The sequence below is a fragment of the Danio rerio genome, chromosome 23 (assembly GCF_052040795.2).
Source record: "Danio rerio strain M-AB ecotype USA chromosome 23, GRCz13ab, whole genome shotgun sequence".
Taxonomy (NCBI): domain Eukaryota; kingdom Metazoa; phylum Chordata; class Actinopteri; order Cypriniformes; family Danionidae; genus Danio; species Danio rerio.
Window position 1 is genome coordinate 25549698 of NC_141043.1, and position 20393 is coordinate 25570090.

General features: G+C 36.7%; 2 long non-coding RNA genes across 6 annotated transcripts in view; one reads left to right on the forward strand and one right to left on the reverse strand.

The window, feature by feature from the left end:
- Window positions 1-20393, reverse strand: part of LOC147838204 (uncharacterized) — a 73846-nt gene that overhangs the window by 22219 nt on the left and 31234 nt on the right. The window lies entirely within an intron of this gene.
- The window catches only part of LOC108181455 (uncharacterized), a 34455-nt gene continuing 25145 nt past the window's right edge, over window positions 11084-20393 (forward strand). For all 4 annotated transcript variants that reach the window (XR_015523534.1, XR_015523539.1, XR_015523532.1 and 1 more), the window contains exon 1: window positions 11084-11177. This is a non-coding gene — a long non-coding RNA (uncharacterized LOC108181455). The remainder of the gene's footprint in view (window positions 11178-20393) is intronic.

The following is a 20393-nucleotide window of genomic DNA, read 5'->3' on the forward strand; positions in this document are numbered from 1 at the left end:
AGACACGAACCAGCAACCTTCTTGGTATGAGGTGGTCGTGCTACCCACTGCGCCACCCTATATACAAACATTTATTCCAAAATGGATAAAAACATAGCATTTAAAAAGTTTATTTAATTATACTAATTTATAGTTATATAAATCTAAAACTAAATTGTATATATTTCCTCTGATAAAATTTGATTTCATATTTTTCCTTAACATATTAATTTGGGAGTGAATTGTTTTATATATAACACATATAAGTTAAATTAGTTCCAGTTTTGGTTTGGTACTGACTGTATCAAATGTATAATGCAATGTATATACACAAATTTCTTACTGAAAATTATCCTATAATAAAAGATTATATCCTATTGTCACCGACTCGGTCCCAGTCATTCCCCTCGCTGGCCAGCAGAGGTCACCATCTCCGGACTTCTAACCATTACGTCATCCATTTCACTCTGTTCCCAGCACACCTGTTATCCATTCCACTAATGACCCACGTACCACATATAAGCAGCTCACACACACACTTCAGTGCAAAGTCTTGTTTAGCCCCGGCCAGCATTTCTGAGCGTTCTATCCTGCCTGATCTCCCGTTTACCACTTCAGCCCGTTTCACGACTCTGCTCTGTCTTCTGCCTGCCCTCGACCAAAGCCTGTTTCCTCGGACTCTGATTCTCGCTGCCTGCCCCTGACCAAAGCCTGTTACACGGACTCTGAATCACGCTGCCTGCCTCTGACCCAAGCCTGGTAATCACACTGTGTCTGTTATCTGCTACGTCTCCCTTGATGTGTATGTTGTATGTCCGCACCGCCGTGCGAGTTGTTGATGTTTAAGTGTGACTTAATAAATACTGCAAAATGGATCCCTCCGTGTCAGTCTCCCCGTTACAGAAGACTTCACCCAACACGGATCCCGCAGCCATCCAGGTTTTGTCTCACGAAGTCACAGCACAAGCTCAGGTATTGTCTACTCACCAACAACCACTAACACATCTAACTCAGTTAACAGACGAACTTGTGAAATCTCTACAAAACCTGCAAGCTGCTGCCACTGCGCAACTCACCGCCAACTACTCTCCGAGTCCACTTGTTGTTACACAACCCCCGATGACTTCCGGAGCTCGATTGGCATTCCCTGACAAGTTCTCAGGTAACCCAGCAAAATGTAAAGGCTTCCTATTGCAATGTAAACTGTTTATCGCCCAACAGCCCCATCTGTTTAAGGACGATAATGGGAAAATTGCTTTTGTGTGCTCACTGCTCACTGGGAAAGCGCTAGACTGGGCTACTGCAGTTTGGCCAGACAGCACCCCGATATTTCCCTCGTTTAATGACTTTCTCAAACGTTTTTGCACTGTGTTTGATCATCCGGAGGGTGGTCGTAACGCCGGCGAAGAGCTACTATGCATCCAACAGGGAGATCGCTCCGCAGCTGAGTTCGCACTGCAGTTCCGCACCCTGGCAGCGCAAACTGGCTGGGCCGATGATCCGCTTACCACACTCTACAGAAAGGCTCTAAGACCAGAATTGCAGAAAGAGATGGCATGTCGTGACAAGGGAAAAACACTGGATCAACTAATCGAACTTTCCATAAGGTTAGACACTCTCCTCCGTACTCGCAATCCACTGTGCTCAATTGCCTCCAGTCCTGTATCCCCTGAGATCTCCGCTGAACCCATGCAATTGGGTAGAACCCGCCTGAACCCAGAGGAACGAGAACGACGGAGAAGAAATCACCTGTGCATTTATTGCGGACTTCCAGGTCATACGAAGGTTTTATGTCCCAACAAGCCTCTCCCTAAAACTCTCTCGGTGAGTGCAACCACTATGTTCACTACCACTTATAATGTTATGAATTTGCCAGTCATTCTGAGAAAAAATGGAGATGAAATTGAGACCATGGCCATGATCGATTCAGGAGCCGCTGGCAACTTTATTGATTACACGTTTGCCACCACTCACTCCATTCCTTTAACCTCCTGTGATTCCTCCATAGCCATCACTGCTGTAGACGGGCGCCCTTTGGGAGAGGGACGCATAAAATTCCAGACTCAACCAATCTCTCTTCAAACAGGCTCTCTCCATGAAGAGGAGATTTCCCTTCTTGCCATCGACTCCCCTAAGCACTCCATAATTCTTGGGTTACCATGGCTACAACTACATGACCCTCAAGTTTCCTGGAGAACTGGTGAGATCACAAAATGGAGCAATCAATGCTTTACCCAATGTCTGCATTCTGTTTCCCCTGTCCAGATCAACACAATTACCAACACCGAAGACCCTGAACTCTGTCATGTTCCTGATGCTTATCATGATTTAACTGAGGCATTTAATAAGCAGAAGGCTACCAAGCTCCCTCCACATCGTGAAAATGACTGTGCCATCGAACTGCTACCAGGCACCACGCCCCCTCGTGGTCGCATTTTCCCCCTCTCTCAACCTGAAACTGAAGCTATGAAGAACTACATATCTGAGGAGCTAGAAAAGGGCTTTATCCGGCCATCTACCTCACCCGCTTCAGCAGGCTTTTTCTTCGTCAAGAAGAAGGATGGCAGTTTACGCCCATGCATTGATTACCGAGGCTTAAATGAGATCACAGTCAAATACCGCTACCCCTTGCCATTGGTTCCAGCCGCCCTTGAACAACTCCGATCCGCCCAGTATTTCACTAAGTTGGACCTCCGTAGTGCATATAACCTCATCCGCATACGACAGGGAGACGAGTGGAAAACCGGGTTCTCTACAATCGACGGCCACTATGAATACCTCGTTATGCCCTTCGGCCTAGCAAACAGTCCTTCCGTGTTCCAGGCTTTTGTAAATGAGGTATTTAGAGACATGCTCAACAAATGGGTCATAGTGTACATTGACGACATCCTGGTCTACTCTAATTCTCTACCTGAGCATATTCAGCACGTCAGGGCAGTGCTCGAACGCCTCATCCAGAACCAGCTATATGCAAAAATCTCCAAGTGCGAATTCCATCAGACCTGCATTTCGTTCTTGGGTTACATCATCAGTCCCGAAGGCGTGGCCATGGACCAGCAAAAGGTCGACTCCGTGACACAATGGCCACAACCTGAAACCATCAGACAACTGCAACGATTCCTGGGCTTTGCAAACTTCTACAGGCGCTTCATAAGGAACTTCAGTTCAGTCGCTGCTCCACTTACCGCCATGGTAAAGGCTAACAACGCCCGCCTAAAATGGAACCCAGACGCTGTTCGAGCGTTTACTCAACTCAAAACTCGCTTCTCCAGCGCACCCATTCTGCGTCATCCTGATCCCGAGCAACCATTTACTGTGGAAATTGACGCATCCAACACTGGAATCGGAGCCATCCTGTCTCAAAGATCCCTAGTCACGAAGAAGCTCCATCCTTGTGCCTTCTATTCTCGCAAGCTCAACTCCGCTGAACGGAACTACGATGTGGGAAACCGAGAACTCCTCGCCATGAAGGCAGCATTAGAAGAGTGGAGACACTGGCTTGAGGGCGCCAAACATCCTTTCACGGTCATCACCGATCATAAAAACCTGGAATATATCCGCTCCTGTAAACGTCTGAACCCTAGACAGGCAAGATGGGCTCTGTTTTTCACTAGATTCGACTTCCAAGTCACCTATATCCCTGGCTCAAAAAACATCAAAGCAGATGCTCTTTCCCGCCTCTCAGACGATGAAACCTCCGAGTACAATGATGGACCCATAATCAAAGATCCTCTAATTGTCGCTCCTATCCAGTGGGACATTGAACATGAGATCCTTCAAGCCGCCGAAACCAGTCCAACGCCACAATCATGTCCAGAAAATAAGATCTTTGTCCCTCCGTCACTTCGAGAAAAGCTCATCTCCGAGGTACATGACCACCCCAGTTCCGGTCACCCAGGCAGCACAGCCACCGTACAACTGATTCAATCCCGCTATTGGTGGCCATCCATAAACAAGGACGTAATCAGCTTTATAAACAAATGCTCACCCTGTCAGATGTCTAAACACTCCCGTCACCGTCCAGCTGGACTACTCCAACCCTTGGAGGTGCCACACCGTCCCTGGTCACACATCGCCATAGATTTCGTCACCGATCTACCCATATCCCAGGGCAAAACCACCATCCTCACTGTAGTAGATCGATTTTCTAAATCCTGCCGTCTCATTCCCATACCCAAACTGCCTACAGCCATGGAAACAGCCGAACTACTCTGCGAATGTGTGTTCCGATACTATGGTCTCCCCGAAGACATCGTGTCGGATAGAGGTCCCCAATTTACCTCTCGTCTCTGGTCAGCATTCTTTAAAAACCTGCAGGTGAATATCAGCCTAACATCCGGCTACCATCCCCAATCCAATGGGCAGACAGAGCGCTTAAACCAGGAGATTGGCAGATTTCTCCGCACATATTGTCACTCTAACCAGAATGAATGGGCTAAATTTCTTATGTGGGCAGAATATGCTCAAAATTCTTTGAGAAAGGCATCAACCGGACTAACTCCATTTCAATGCGTCCTGGGCTTCCAACCTCCTCTCTTTCCCTGGTCCGGCGAGACCTCTGAACTCCCCGCTGTGGACACCTGGTTCAAAAACTGTGAAGAGGTCTGGAACGCAGCTCACACTCACCTCTCTCACGCCGTACGGCGTTTCAAGGAACAAGCCGATCGACACCGACGTTCTGGTCCCATGTATTCCCCAGGACAATGGGTATGGCTTTCCACCCGTGACTTACGCCTCAAACTGCCCTGCAAGAAGCTCAGCCCCAGGTACGTGGGTCCGTTCCAAGTTGAAAGACAAATATCTCCTGTTTCGTTCAGACTGACACTCCCTAATCATTTCCGTATTTCTCACACTTTCCATGTCTCTCTGCTCAAGCCTGCTGTTGGTCCAGCCGAGGTGGATAGGGAGGTGGCAGCCGGTGAACAGGGTCCCCCGCCTCTCATGATCGATGGTGAAGAGGCTTACCAGATCCACGAAATCCTGAGATCCAGACGCCGGGGTGGATAACTCCAATATCTCGTTGATTGGGAGGGGTACGGTCCGGAGGAGAGATCTTGGATTAACCGTAAGGACATCCTAGACACTACACTACTGGAAGAGTTCCACTCACAACATCCGGATATGCCGGCCCCTCGCCCCCGTGGAAGACCCCGGCGTCGAGAATTGCCTCACTTCAGGAGCCGTTCGTTGGGGGGGGCTCTGTCACCGACTCGGTCCCAATCATTCCCCTCGCTGGCCAGCAGAGGTCACCATCTCCGGACTTCTAACCATTACGTCATCCATTTCACTCTGTTCCCAGCACACTTGTTATCCATTCCACTAATGACCCACGTACCACATATAAGCAGCTCACACACACACTTCAGTGCGAAGTCTTGTTTAGCCCCGGCCAGCATTTCTGAGCGTTCTATCCTGCCTGATCTCCCGTTTACCACTTCAGCCCGTTTCACGACTCTGCTCTGTCTTCTGCCTGCCCTCGACCAAAGCCTGTTTTCTCGGACTCTGATTCTCGCTGCCTGCCCCTGACCAAAGCCTGTTACACGGACTCTGAATCACGCTGCCTGCCTCTGACCCAAGCCTGGTAATCACACTGTGTCTGTTATCTGCTACGTCTCCCTTGATGTGTATGTTGTATGTCCGCACCGCCGTGCGAGTTGTTGATGTTTAAGTGTGACTTAATAAATACTGCAAAATGGATCCCTCCGTGTCAGTCTCCCCGTTACACCTATAAATATAAAAGAATTAATTAAAAAGAGAGATTTGCTAGGGAGGGTGTTGGAATTTGTTAGCCATTTCTACCCAATCTTGTCATTTTTTTTCTTCATTTAAATATTTTTTCAGAATAATGACACTTGGTCAGAATAACACATTCTATTTGTTATGACTAAATATAAGGATTAATACACTAAATATGTATTTATCAAAATAAAAATTGTGTTGTCTAAAAATGAATGATTTTGTTTTTTCTTAAGAAATGTCATCAATAGTTTACAGAATAAAACTGGCCCAAAATGTTTTACTTAACATTCATTCATTCATTCATTAATTCATTTTCTTTTTGGCTTAGTCCCTTTATTATTATGGGGTCACCACAGCGGAATGAACCACCAACTTTGTTTTATTCAACATATAATTGTAAATTCAGAGAATCTTTTCCATGGGGTCTTTAAATTTATCTTTATAATACTAGACAAAGAATTTGCAGCTCAATAACCATTTTTTATCATAATTTAACACAAAGAACCCAAACAGCAACATTTCAAACTAGTAAAATGTCAATAATAGTATATTAACTATGTTAAACCACAGTTTAATTTTTACCATGTTTAACTTCACAATGTTGTCAAAGCAGAATTTAAGGTCCCATAATGCAATTCAAAAACATAAATAAAAACGCCTATTAATCATGAGTGTCGTTTTATTTTTTTTTATTTTTTTACAGTGTAGGGCCAGATTTACTAACATTATGAAGCAGTGCAAATCCTCATTTGGAATGAATAAAGTACTTTCAGGGTTAAAATGTGCATTTTAAAAGGCATTGATAGTTATACTTGCAGCTGACCTTACAAATGCATACGTATCTGTACTGTATAGTTTCTCCTACACATGCAAAATGTATGAGAGAAGAGTAGTTACAGTAACTGTAGCTATATATGGAACAGCACATCAAACCAAAGTATTCATACTTTACTACACTGCATAAAAAAACACAGGTTATGATTAAAACGGAAGTCACTAATTTACATTCTTTTGCTTCCCTATGTCACATAAATATTGGTTTGTACATTCATTCAATATTATTCATGTATCACATTCAAGGATTCTGTTGAAATGTAGATCAGGACAAAAAAGGAGGAAAGGGATTTGGAAATCCAAATATAAGTGGTCAAAAGGGTATAGAATTTCAAAATATTAATACCAAGAGAAAACAAAAATGAATCTTGGCAGAACACTTGTTATCAGATCACAAAAAACATATATTAATGCAATAGTTCACCCAAAAAAATATAAATTTTGTCATTATTTACTGAACATCCACTTGCTCCAAACTTTTTTGAGTTTCTTTCTTCTGATTAACACAAAGGAAAATATTTCAAAGAATGTTTGGACCCATTAGCCATTGAACTCGAGAGTATGTACTGTTGAAGTCAGAATTATTAGCCCCCCTGGTACCCTAAACCACCCCCCCCCCCACATTCTGTGTAACGGAGAAAAGATTCAACTCATTTCTAATATTTGATTTCATTTATCTTTGCCATGATGACAGTAAATGATATTTGACAAGATATTTTTCAAGACACGTCTATACAGCTTAAAGTGACTTTTAAAGGCTTAACCAGGTTAATAAAGTTAACTAGAAAGGATATGATAATTAGGCAAGTTATTGTATAAAGATGGTTTGTTCTGTAGACTATCAAAAAAATTGCTTAAGGGGGCAAATCATTTTGTTCTTAAAATGGTGTTTAAAAAAATAAAAACAGCTTTTATTCTAGCAGAAATAAAGCAAATAAGACTTTCTTCAGAAGAAAAAAATATTGTCAGACATACTGTAAAAAATTCTGTGCTCTGTTAAACATCATTTGAGAAATATTTTAAAAAAGAAAACAAAAATTCAAAGGGGGGCAAATAATTCTGACTTCAGCTGTATATGTTTTTTACTATGGATGTCAATAGCTACCAATGTCCAGCATTCTTGAAAATATCATCTTTTGTATTCAACAGAAAAAAGAACTCATAACGAGTGAGTTAACTTTACATTTTTGGGGCAAACTGTCCTATTAATACCAGGACACAGGCCCTAGCTTGTATCAAGACAAAGGTAATGTAATAATCAAAGTAAAGTTTTAATGTAAGCATTGTTCATTGCGATAATGTGTATCAATCATATTTACAAAGCATATATTGACATTAGCAGTTCCCTGTATACTCCTTTAATAAGCTTCCTAATTGTTCTCGGGATATTCATTGTATCACCATCATTACATTAAACTGTTCCTTTGTTAAACGCTCAACCAGATGAGAGATCTGAAGCAAAAACTGCAGCGCTGGAAACAGAACTGCAGCTTTAAGCCATTGATGTGATTGCATGAGCAGGTTCATTGAGCATTCAGTGTTCATATCACTGCTCTCACAGAGGAGAATTGGTAGAAACAAATGTCAGTCAAATAAATGAAAAATTTGTTCACACTTCAATATTTGTAAAAAAAAAAAAAAAAAATATATATATATATATATATATATATATATATATATATATATATATATATATATATATATATATATATATATATATATATATATATATAATTATTATTATTATTAATATTATTAATAATAATAAAATCTATATACAGTTGAAGTCAGAATTATTGAATTATCCCCGCGTTTATTTTTCCTCCCAAATTATGTTTAACAAAGAGAAGATTTTTTTCAACACATTACTAAACATAATAATTTTAATTACTCATTTAATTACTAATTACTCATTTAAATAATTACTAATAACTGATTTCTTTTATCTTTGCCATGTTAACAGTAAATACTATTTTACTAGATATTTTTCAAGAAACTTCTATACAGCTTGAAGTGACATTTAAACGGCTTAAGTAAGTTAATTAGGTAGGCAGGTTAGGGTAATTAGGCAAGTTATTGTATAATGATGGTTTGTTCTGTAAACAGTCGAAAACAACATAGCTTAAAGGGGCTAATAATTTTGACCTTAAATGGTTTTTAAAAAATTAAAAACTGCTTTTTTTTAGCCGAAATAAAACAAATAAGAGTTTCTCCAAAAGAAAGAATATTATCAGACATACTGTAAAAATGTACTTGCTTTGTTAAACATCATTTAGAAAATATTTAAAAAAGAAAAAAAATCAAAGGGGGACTTTAACTGTATATTTGCATTGGGCAAAAAAATTAGTTCAGTTTTTCACATCCAAAATAAAATTTTATTTTGACATAATTTAAGTTTCGTGTAATGTGTATATTTATTATGTATATATAAATACACATGCAAGCATATGAGAAAATGCATTCTTATATTTAAAGATAAATCATAAAAAAGGTATATACAACCGTTGACTTAAAAGAAAACAAATCTAATTAGTTTACAAATTAAGTTATGTGTAATAAAATTAAACAACACAGGAAAAAAAGTACTGAACACATGAAGAAAGGAAGGTGTAGAAAGGCCATAAAAGCCCAGACAGCAGCTGAAATCAACCCTCTGCCCTTCGTCAGTGTAAATTAATATTCAAGCCCTTCCAGCTTCAGTCCAACATCTCTATTATGATGAAGATGAAACCAGGGTGAACATTTCAGTAAAGCAATTATCCAAAACAAAGCCAAGGAAACTATTAAATGCTTTCAGAGAAAGAAAATCAAGCTGTGGCATGGCCCAGCCAATCACCTGACTTGAATCCGAGGCAAAAATACAAAATAAAGATCAGATTTGATAGAAGAGACCCACAGAACAGTCAAGACTTTTACACTCTGTTAAAGTCTGAAAAACTCACACCTTATCAATGCATGTGACTTCATTCTCCTAATGAGACGCGTCTTTAAGCTGCCATCACCAAAAACGCCTGTTACATAAAGTGTTAAATACATTTCAGTATTTCAGTACTTTCTCCTTATGTCATTCCATTGTTATTACACATAACAAATTTTTCAGATTTATTTATTTTTTTGTTATTTTGTATTATTTTCGTTGGTTCAATTCCATGTCAACAGCTCCTTTAAAAATATTATTCCTAGTAAAAAACATGACGTGTTCAACATTTATTTTCCCCGCTGCATAAATTTAAATATCTATATACTCCTATGTATTAGTTTTTGTATCACACATACATATAAATATATATAATACACACACATTCATTTCTGATGTCAAAACAAACTTTGGATATGGTTAGTATTTACCCAGCACTAATTTACATATTAATAAATAGTAAAAATGTCAAATTAAACTGCAAAAATATAAATAAGTACTAAAAATAAAATAAACTCTAAATTGACAATATTAACAAAGATTATATTAGTATATGAGTGATACTAAAATAATAGATTGATCATGATTAAGAAAACCATAGGGTAAACAAGCTCCACATTACGTTTTTATTGCTGTTCATCTTTAAATTTACTCTCATTTTTTGTAATTTATTTTGTATCATACAGAGAGATCTTTTTAGCCAACGCTTTCTTTTAATTGTAATTTTCTTTCTCTTTTTATCAAATGTTTTCAGTTCAATTATTTTCAATCTGATTGATTTCATTCACTTACATCTGCTTCTTTAGTCATTCATCCATCCATTTATTTAATTTATTTATTTTCATTCAGAAAATATCTATAATCCCTTTCATCAGCTCTAACCTAACTATTGAAACACCACAAGATAGACTTATACATTATAGTATAAGTAAAATATATGTGTATGGACCACAAAATAAATGTTTATGATCTCTGTCGGTCCTATACAGTAAATTGGAGAATAAACCTATTTGCTTGTATCGTGACTAAACATTAATTCAGAAATTCAAATGTAGCCTACTTACTGTGGCACATATATGCAAATGCATTCTCTGCGGGTCATTTCGGGCAATACCGTACTGTCCCTTTAAGCATTGTACTGCAAAATGTTCTCCCTTGATATGTTCCGCAAAGCAGCAGAACCGTCCCGAGCTTCTTGCTGGAGAAGCACAGATTTACTGAAGGAGCGATTCTTCAAATGCCCTTCAGATCTAATCAATCTCTCGTTTTATGAACCTACTGTATATTATACTCACCTTTAATGTGGATTACGCATTATTACAATGGTATTATGTTTGGATATGACCTGCTTTGTGATCGTGACATGGTTCATCTGTGCAAAGCTGCATCAGCTCAGACCCCTGGAGCATCTGCCCCTTAATAGAGGTCAAAAGGGCCCCTTTAAAGCAGCTCTCTAAAATTAATGATGTCAATCACTCTTTTTTTTTTTAACTCACAAAGAAGGAATGTTGTGTCATTGTGTGTGAATGAATTAAAAAAGATTCTAAGTAATTCTAACCAAGTAACGTAAAAGACAGATGATGCGAGAGAATGAAAAATTGTTTTAGTTAACTACTTTTGAAAGCAAATGATCGACAACCATATCCGGAAAGAGATATCAGTCCAGTGCAAAGAAACTATAAAGAAAGAAATCAAGTAGCACTTTCAGGTATGTGATTTTTTTAAATTATTTTATAATTGTTGATGATAATTGTTAATTGTTGATGATAATAATATGCTTTAATGTTGGCAATAATTTAGCCACGCATGCATCTGACATTCTGCCTTAATATTCTCTCAAAATCCATATTACCTATAAAATTAACCTTGGTTTGCTTTTGAAAAATCATAGTTCTTGATAACCAGAAATAAATAATTATGTTTTTTTTTTACTTAAAATAAAATATTCAGATAATAATTTTTGCATAAAAAAACTTATAAGTGAGCAATAGTCTTTTGAAATGGATTATAATAAAATAATAAAGCAATAATTTAATTAAAACTAAAGCAAACAACAGTCTTTAAAATGGATTCATATGCATTTTATTAAAACAATGATGTAATAACGATTGTTTGATTAATAGTAATCATAAAGTTTCATTGAATAACAGTGTTAAAATACATAATGTAAAACAAAATAAAGATTTTGTGATTAATGACGGCAATGCAGTGGCGCAGTAGGTATAGGTAGGAGTTTGCATGTTCTCCCTGCATTTGCGTGGGTTTCCTCCGGGTGCTCCGGTTTCCCCCACAGTCCTGTGGTACAGGTGAATTGGTAGGCTAAATTGTCCGTAGTGTACGAGTGTTTGTGTGAATAAGTGTGTGGATGGGTTGCAGCCGAAAGTGCATCTGCTGCATAAAACATATGGTGGATAAGTTGGCGGTTCATTCCACTGTTGGCAACCCCAGATTAATAAAGAGACTAAGCCAAAAAAAAAAAATGAATGAATGAAAGGTTTCATTGAATAATAGTGTTAAAATAATGTAAAACAAAATAAATAGTTCATTCAAAAGTTTTATTAGTATTGACTAAAAGGACACCAGTTTAATGCTGACCAACATTTCATTCAAACATCCACTTAATATTTCATTTTTGACCACCTTTTTTGTAACAGAAATCCATACAAAAATGTACTTTATTATAAAACTGCCTTATGTTTTTTTTTTGTGATTTCTGAAAGCTTGAGACTATAAAATATTAAAGTATTAATATGAAAACAAAATGGTTTTATATAATTTATTTATGTGCTTGTTTATTAAATAAATAAATTAGCATGACCGTCAGATGATCATTGAACACAATCTAGCGATGCCTACAGAATCCCTCACGAGCCGCTACTCCACTTGTGTCCTGTAGAGGGAGTGATAATGTTAAGTGATTCTTTTTCAAATGCAAGCTCTTGCACAGGACAGCCCGAGATGCCTTTTTCCTGATTCAGCAAGTATGCAATCATCACAGACATTTATGCATCTCTTGAATAACTACATGCATACACATATATCCATGCATCCATGCATACATCAATAACCTGCACTGTAGACGAGTTAAACTCCCATCCTGTATACAGTATACCAAACATATACTGATGGTACAGAAAGTGCTGAAATGCAATTAAGAGAGAAAAGCTGCTGCTGCTGCTGAATTAGCTAATGACTCTGCAAGTACCGACTGCATGAAATACAGCGACAAGTTTGCTTTCATTTAACTCCCTAGCGTTTGATACAGCTCATATGTCAGGTTAATTCGGGCATGTAATATCAACTTTAAAAATCAATCTACTGCCAGATATCATGAGAGGTTTCAAATGACCCATGACTGCTTATTTCATAAAATATTTTCTTGTTAAATATGCCAAAACAGAGGCATTATGCAGGCCATATGGTTTAGCACAAATACATATTTGACTTTTTTTTGTACATTTTATTTTAAATATTTTAAAAAGCATTTACAAATATGTATGCATGTACAGTGTTCAGCATATAAATGCATTTTGGTGCATTTAAACAAAACAGATTTATTGAACAGATATATTTATTAAAATAATATTTTAGTCACCTAACATATTTAGAAATTTAAAGATACAACCTACAAAATTTCAACTAATTTGTATTTATTTATTTATTTATTTTGCTTCTCTTGATTTTTCCTCTTTTTTTAAACGTGTATTTAATATTTTCTATAACATATACATTTGTGTGTACTAGTTTTTGGACTGTTTTTGGACTGTTACTTTGTTAGATAAGCTCCAGATTTGGCTTCAGTACTGACTAATGTACAGTATATAAAGTTGTTTAGCATAAATATAGCTGATGTATAGCTTGAATTTAAATATTTTTTCAATATGAATTTAAAAGACAGATTTGTGAGGGGTGCACTTATATACACTGAGCACTGTATATACATTTTAATATGTATATAAATAATTAAATATTTTTTTAAATACATTAACATAAAGGAAAGTTTGTTATCTAGAACTATTTTAGAGTGCAATTCTTCTAAATCATTTAGTTTTTTACATACTGGATAAATCAGATCCCCATCCACATTTTATTGCAGGGCTGAAAATATATTTTACTAAGCCCTGAAATATTTCAAAAATATTTTAGTCGGAGAATAAGAAGAATGATTTTGCCATCTGCAATATTCCACCAAGGGCGTAGATTTGCTCTTGACATTGGTGGGCAGGGTTGGGCAGTATTTATGATACAAGTATTCAAATATATATTTTAAATACTAATATTTTGTAATTTGTATTTAATAGCGTGGATGAAAATGGGTTAATATTTTGTATCAAAATACTTTAGTGTATTGTATTTCTGTATTTTTAAAATACTAAAATATTTTGTAAGAAGTCTACATGATGCCATCATAAAAATGGGGCCTTTGATTGGTGCTTCATCAGTTTTTTGCCAAGGCTTCAGATCAGACTTGAAAATTGATTAATATTGAAGAAGTTGATCAATGCTTGGAGTATGGATAGAAATATGCATCACATATAAAGCATGTAACAGACAAATAGCAGGGGTAGATTTGGGAGCAAGTCCAATTAAGACAGGAAATAAGATAATAAAGTCCTACAATGGCGATATCTACAAAACTTCATTGGCTATTTCAAAGGCCAGCAGCTGATCTGCAGGTGCTCTTTATAGTTAATTACAATCTTTGACAAAGTTAATCTCAGTATGAGATTAATCATATTTAATAATATCTATGGACTGGTCAAAAACTCTCAACTTGGGTTTTATAGCAGCTAAAACAAATATAAATACAAGCTACATTTTTTTTAGATATTGTGTTTAATATTGTGTAATGAAGAGTACAATTGCTAAACAAACATGATTTATGGAAATGACTAATGACTGGGGATTTTCGTAGTTTTCAGAAATCGTGATTTTACATGAATTATTGAGGATTTCATTTGCAAAAATTTTTAAACTTAAGACTTTCAAGAGATGGTGGCCATTTTCACAATCAAGAGATATGATACTATATTCCAACTCATTATCTGCATTAAATGTTTTTTACAGTGATTTAAAGAGATGATCTTCAAGACAGGGCTTTCTGTATGACATTTATACAAAATCTATACTAAAATCAAAAAGAAACACAAGCTACATTTTTATGAACACCTCCTCATGTACAGTAGAGGTGAATGAGGTGCAGAGAAGCTGATTTAAACTTGCTCAGAAAAAAAGCTGTTGTTATCAGTCATTGTTTACTACACTAACTCAGTTTAATGGAGAATGGATTGATCCAATATGCCTATTGATGAAAGGTTTGCGGAGAAATGTCCTGCTCCTTTGTAAAAGTATTTTGTAGTATTTGTAAAATACAAAATACTGTTTTTTATTTTGATACATTTGTGGCTGCTGTATCTTGTAGTTTATTTCGATAGATATAAAGTTTAGGTATTTGTTGTTTTATTTAAAAATACATTTCAATGTATTTTTGCCAAACCCAGTCTGTAGGAACTGGAAACATACATCTATGATATATTGCTTATGCACTGAACAGCACAAATTCTGTTTCGTGCTTTTAAAAACATGCTTAAAGGAATTAATAATATAAAATAAACACTTAATAATACAAATAACAATCCTGTCCCGTGCTGCAAAAGTCAATTTACATGATTTTACTGCAGTCAGGCTTTGAAGAGGTAAGAATGTAGAGAATTTAGAGAGGTGTGTGACCAATTAAACTGTTTTATCCCGATTATTGTTGTTCATAATCATAGAGGCCAAAATCAAAACTGAATTTGAATTAATTGTACTGCCTTGGTTTATAGTATTTCTATGAACTAGTAGTGAACTTGACTCGGTGCACATGTAGATTAAGAGTTGATGGAGCATTACTTTATTTTGAAGTCGATTAGATTATTGGTGGGGACATTCAGTAATTGGTGGGGACACGTCCCCTCCGTCCATAGCAATTCTACGCCCTTATATTCCACTATAAAAACGAAAAGCCCTCTTGACCCTGCACCTCCAAAGTTATTCAAATCGTGGATGTAAATGGCTCCAGCTTTGACAGCTCATGGGGTCAGATGTAATTTTGTGGCATAAAGCAGAAGTGTGTTTAAGTTGAGCCGGTGTGCGGGGGAGGCAGATCCGTCAGGCCGTTAATCAAATGTGCCGACGACTGCAGGCAGCCTTTCTTCACCGCACACATGACTTTGACACCACAACAATCCACTCCAGCCGTCCACCTCCTCAACAACCGCAAATTAACATGCCGTCCTTAAGCTTTCTCTAGGTCAGCGTCAATCTGGACACTGAGATAAAGCACGTGTTTCAGACATCTTTGTCGCAGACCCTCAGGCAATCTGCACTTAAACCGTTTTGCAGAGTTACAAACTGTGTTGACCAAAGTGTTTTTAGTCACATCAGGCACTTCTGAATTTCTGAAAGGTGCAACTTTTTACATATTTTAGTGATGCGATTACAAATGTCAGCTGAGATGCATTGTCTTGTACACCTAGTATAAATGTAGTTAAAGCTGTGACCACTTGTGTTCAGATTTCATCAAGACGTCTCCTCATTTACTTGTCTTTTACTTTTTTCAAACATTCATAAGTTTCTTTCTTCTGTTAAACACAAAAGAAGATATTTTGAGGAATGCTTTAAACCTGTAACCACTGTATTCCATAGTATTTGTTTTTGCTATGAAGGTAAATGGTTACAGGTTTTCAGTGTCCTTCAAAATATCTTTGGTGTTCAACAGAAGAAAGAAACTCATAAAGGTTTAAAACCACTCGAGGGAGAGTAAATAGTGAATAAATATTTAGGTGAACTATCCCATTAGTATGTAACTATTTGTACGTTATTCATTTAAATTTGTACAATGTCATTCATTCTAAATTAACTGACACTGAGTGTCTGACCAAAATATACTAAAATGTGTGAATAAGACTTCACAATTTAAACCTGTTATCCATTAAACTAAACAAATTTGAATTGCTGTGAGATTCGGTTGACCGTTGACATTAGTAGTAAGAAGTCAATGGCTGCTCATTTCCAACATTCTTCAAAATGTCCTCTTTTTTTCCAACAGAAAATAGAAAGTTTTGGATTTGTTTTGGATGAATTATGATATATTTAACTTAATTATTTAAATTAATTATTAATTATTAGCTCCTTAATATTTATTAAAATGTTTTTTACAATAAGCAAACATGGGAGTTTGAAGAGCTGCTTAAGTTAGGGTTGTTGAGGAACCCAAAATGGTTCTTTTATGCAATTGTGGAGTAAAAAAAATAAAAGAAAAATTGGAATATAATTTTTAAAGATATTTTTAAGATTATTAAAATGTACTGAAACACATTACCATAATGTCCTATACGCTGTTTTGTTGTTGTTGTTTTTTGTATTCCTCACATTTGTTCATAAAATGATCAAAATAAAAAACATGACAAAATCTTGTCATGTGATTCATCTTGTATATTTCAAGTTTTCTGAAGGGATTTGACAATTAATTTGATATATTATTTAACAAAAATCAAAACTAAAATATTTTATTCATTTTATTTTATTCATTGGTTTTCTGCATACAGGGCAGAAACTCAGTTTAATCTAACTCAGAAAAAGCACACAGATTCTGAGAAAATAGGATTAATGAAAATATGACACAAAAACTAATTTGGCAACCTTTGATAGGTTATTTTCATGAGATAAATTCTAAAGGAGGGGGGGGCACGGTGCCTCAGTGGGTAGCACTGTCACCTCACAGCAAGAAGATCACAGGTTCAAGTCCCGGCTGGGACAGTTGACATTTCTGTGTGGAAACCTGCATGTTCTCCCCATGTTTGCGTGGGTTTCTTCAGGGTGCTCCGTTTTCCCCCACTGCATAAAGACGTGTGCTATAGAATTGAAAAGCTAAATTGTCCGTACGCCGTAGTGTATGTGTGGGAATAAGTGTGTAAGGTTGTTTCCCAGTGCTGGGTTGCAGATAGAAGGGCATGCGCTACGTAAAACATATGAACAATGAACATACAAAAATTCTGATTTCAACTGTCTGTTATCCTTTACTGCAGTCCTAGGAAGAAATTTAGCTTGCTTCAAAAAAAACAAAAAACAAAAAAGGTCAGCTGAGAGGCACAGGCTTGTGGAATTCCTGCCCCCGGTCAGTTAGTTAATCCATTCAGCTGGTAGTGAGAGCTATAATGATGTGATGAATGGGTGAAGGAGGTTCTGATGGGGCTAAAGCTCAGCTCTTCTAGAGAACAGCTGCCTCTGTCACACCAAGAGGGAGTAGTTATTGCAGACATATGAGTTCTGAAAATTAAACTCCGGGATCTGTTAGAGACAGATCTGGTGTGTTTGTTTATGACTCTTAAGTATTATTGTAAGTAATTGAGGCTAAATTTGCCTGCTAAATTTATTGCAGTAATGCAAACAAATGACTGCCAAGAACTCGAAATAAAGCAAATTACAGCCCGTTTTTGGCTCTGTGCACTTATACAGTACGATATTAAATTAAACACATGAGTTTTGCATTCTGAGCAGCTGAAATTAAATCACATTTTTGTAAATGCAAAACATTTAAATAACGGTAACATTACCACCATATCTCAATTTTTGTTTTGTGCCAACAACATTCAGTCATTTAGTGTCTTTTCCATTTTCAAAAAAGTAGCACATTTTCCACAGAAATGTTTATCAGCACATTTAAGTTTTCAATGTTAAGAATAATACTAAGAAATGGGTTTCTTGAGCACTAAAATCAGCATATTAATATGATTTCTGAAGGATCATGTGACACTGTATTGATATATGTCATATTACAAAACATTTTAAAACAAAAATTGATGGGCAAATTTTTTGAATCCTGTTACTGTATATTTTCTTGTTTTCCCATATCCCACTGCACACATAAAGAGGACAGTCTAAATATTAACCACAGCAAACACTGTAAAAAATGCAGAGTTCCATACAATTACTTCATCTTGTCCCAACACAAATTAAGTTAACTTAATTGTTTTTACAAATTTAGGTGGATTGAACATAAAACAATGAAGTTGTCCCACAAAACACTCAAGATTTTTGTGCTGATTCAGCTCATTTCAAAATTATTAGTTTGAACAAGCAGTAAAAATAATGTTTTGAGTGAATTTTGAGTATCTAACTCAATCTTTCAATAGTGCAACAGCTCGGTAATTCATAAGTTAACTTACCAAATATGTGCTAGATACACATAACAAAGGAGTTTTCTGTCATTTTTGACTAATCTACTATGATTTCCATGTGAACTAGGCTACAACTGGAATTCAAACTAAATATTCAAAAATTTTCTTTAATAGCGCAGAAACAATTTTGATGAAATGCTCATCAAAGTGGACATGAGGGCATATTTTTTCCAAATGTCCTGTCGGAATAAAAGCAAGCATGGTGGGTTTCATGATAACCATGACCTGAGGCTTTCTGGACAGTGCCACCTATTGGTCAGGAGTTATGAAAAATGCCTATTTTGCTTATACATTCATTCATTTTCCTTTGGTTCCCTTTATTTTCAGAAGTCACCAAAGGAGAATGAACCGCCAACTTATCCAGCATATGTTTTACACAGCGGATGCCCTTCCAGCTTCAATACAGTACTGGGAAACATACACACTCATTCACACTTTAGTCAATTTAGTTTATTTAATTCACCTACAGTATAGTGCATGTATTGGAACTGTGGGAGAGACCAGAACACTCGTAGGAAATCCACACGAACACGGAGAGAACATGCAAACTTCACACAGAAATGCCAACTGATCCAGCCGTGACTCAAACAAGCAACCTTCTTGCTGTGAGGTGAGAGTGCTAACCGCTGAGCCACCGTGTCGACTATTTTGCTAATAATTTCTGAAAATATATTTTTTCAAAAACTTTAAGCAGTACTTGACAAAAACTTGATAAAAAAGTTTGTTTCTACTTAAAATATGTGTGTGTACTTTGTATATTTATTTTGTATACATAAATACACATACACACATATATTTGAGAAAATGTTTATTTATATTTAGATATGAAATATATATTCATATGATACCAATTATATATAAATTTAAATATCTACAGTATGTAATAGGGCGACACAGTGGAATAGTAGGTAGTGCTGTTGCCTCACAGCAAGAAGGTCACTGGTTCAAGCCTCAGCTGGGTCAATTTGTTACATACTGCGTTTGCGTGGGTTTTCTCTGGGTGCTCCAGTTTTCCCCACAGTCCAAAGACATGCGGTACAGGTGAATTGGGTAGGCTAAATTTTCTTAATGTATGAATGTGAATGAGTGTGTATGGATGTTTTCCAGAAATGGGTTGCAGCTGGAAAGACATCTGTTGTGTAAAACATATGCTGATAAGTTGGCGGCAATAAAGGGACTAAGCCGAAAAGAATATGAATGAATGAATGAATGAATGAATGAATGAATGAATTATGAATGACAGTATGTAACAATTTGGGGTGACACAGTGGTTAACATTGTCGCCTCCCAGCAAGAAGGTCACTGGTTTGAGCCCCAACTGGACCAGTTGGCATTTCTGTGTGGAGTTTGCATTTTCTACCCATGTTTGCGTTTTCCCACACAGTCCAAAGATAAGGTATAGGTGAATTCAATAAACAAAATTGGCCGGTGTGTGTGCGTGTGTGTGTGTGTGTGTGAGAGAGAGAAAGAGAGACTGTGTGTGTGTGTGTGTGTGTGTTTCCCAGTACTGGGTTGCAGCTGGATGGACATCCACTGTGTAAAACATATGTTGGAATAGTTGGCGATTCATTCCACTGTGTCGAACCCTGATGAATAAAGTATACTTAGACGAAGGAAATAAATTAATGAATGAATGAATGTAACAAAGTATCACATAATAAATATATATATATTACACACATATATTATGTCAAAACACACAT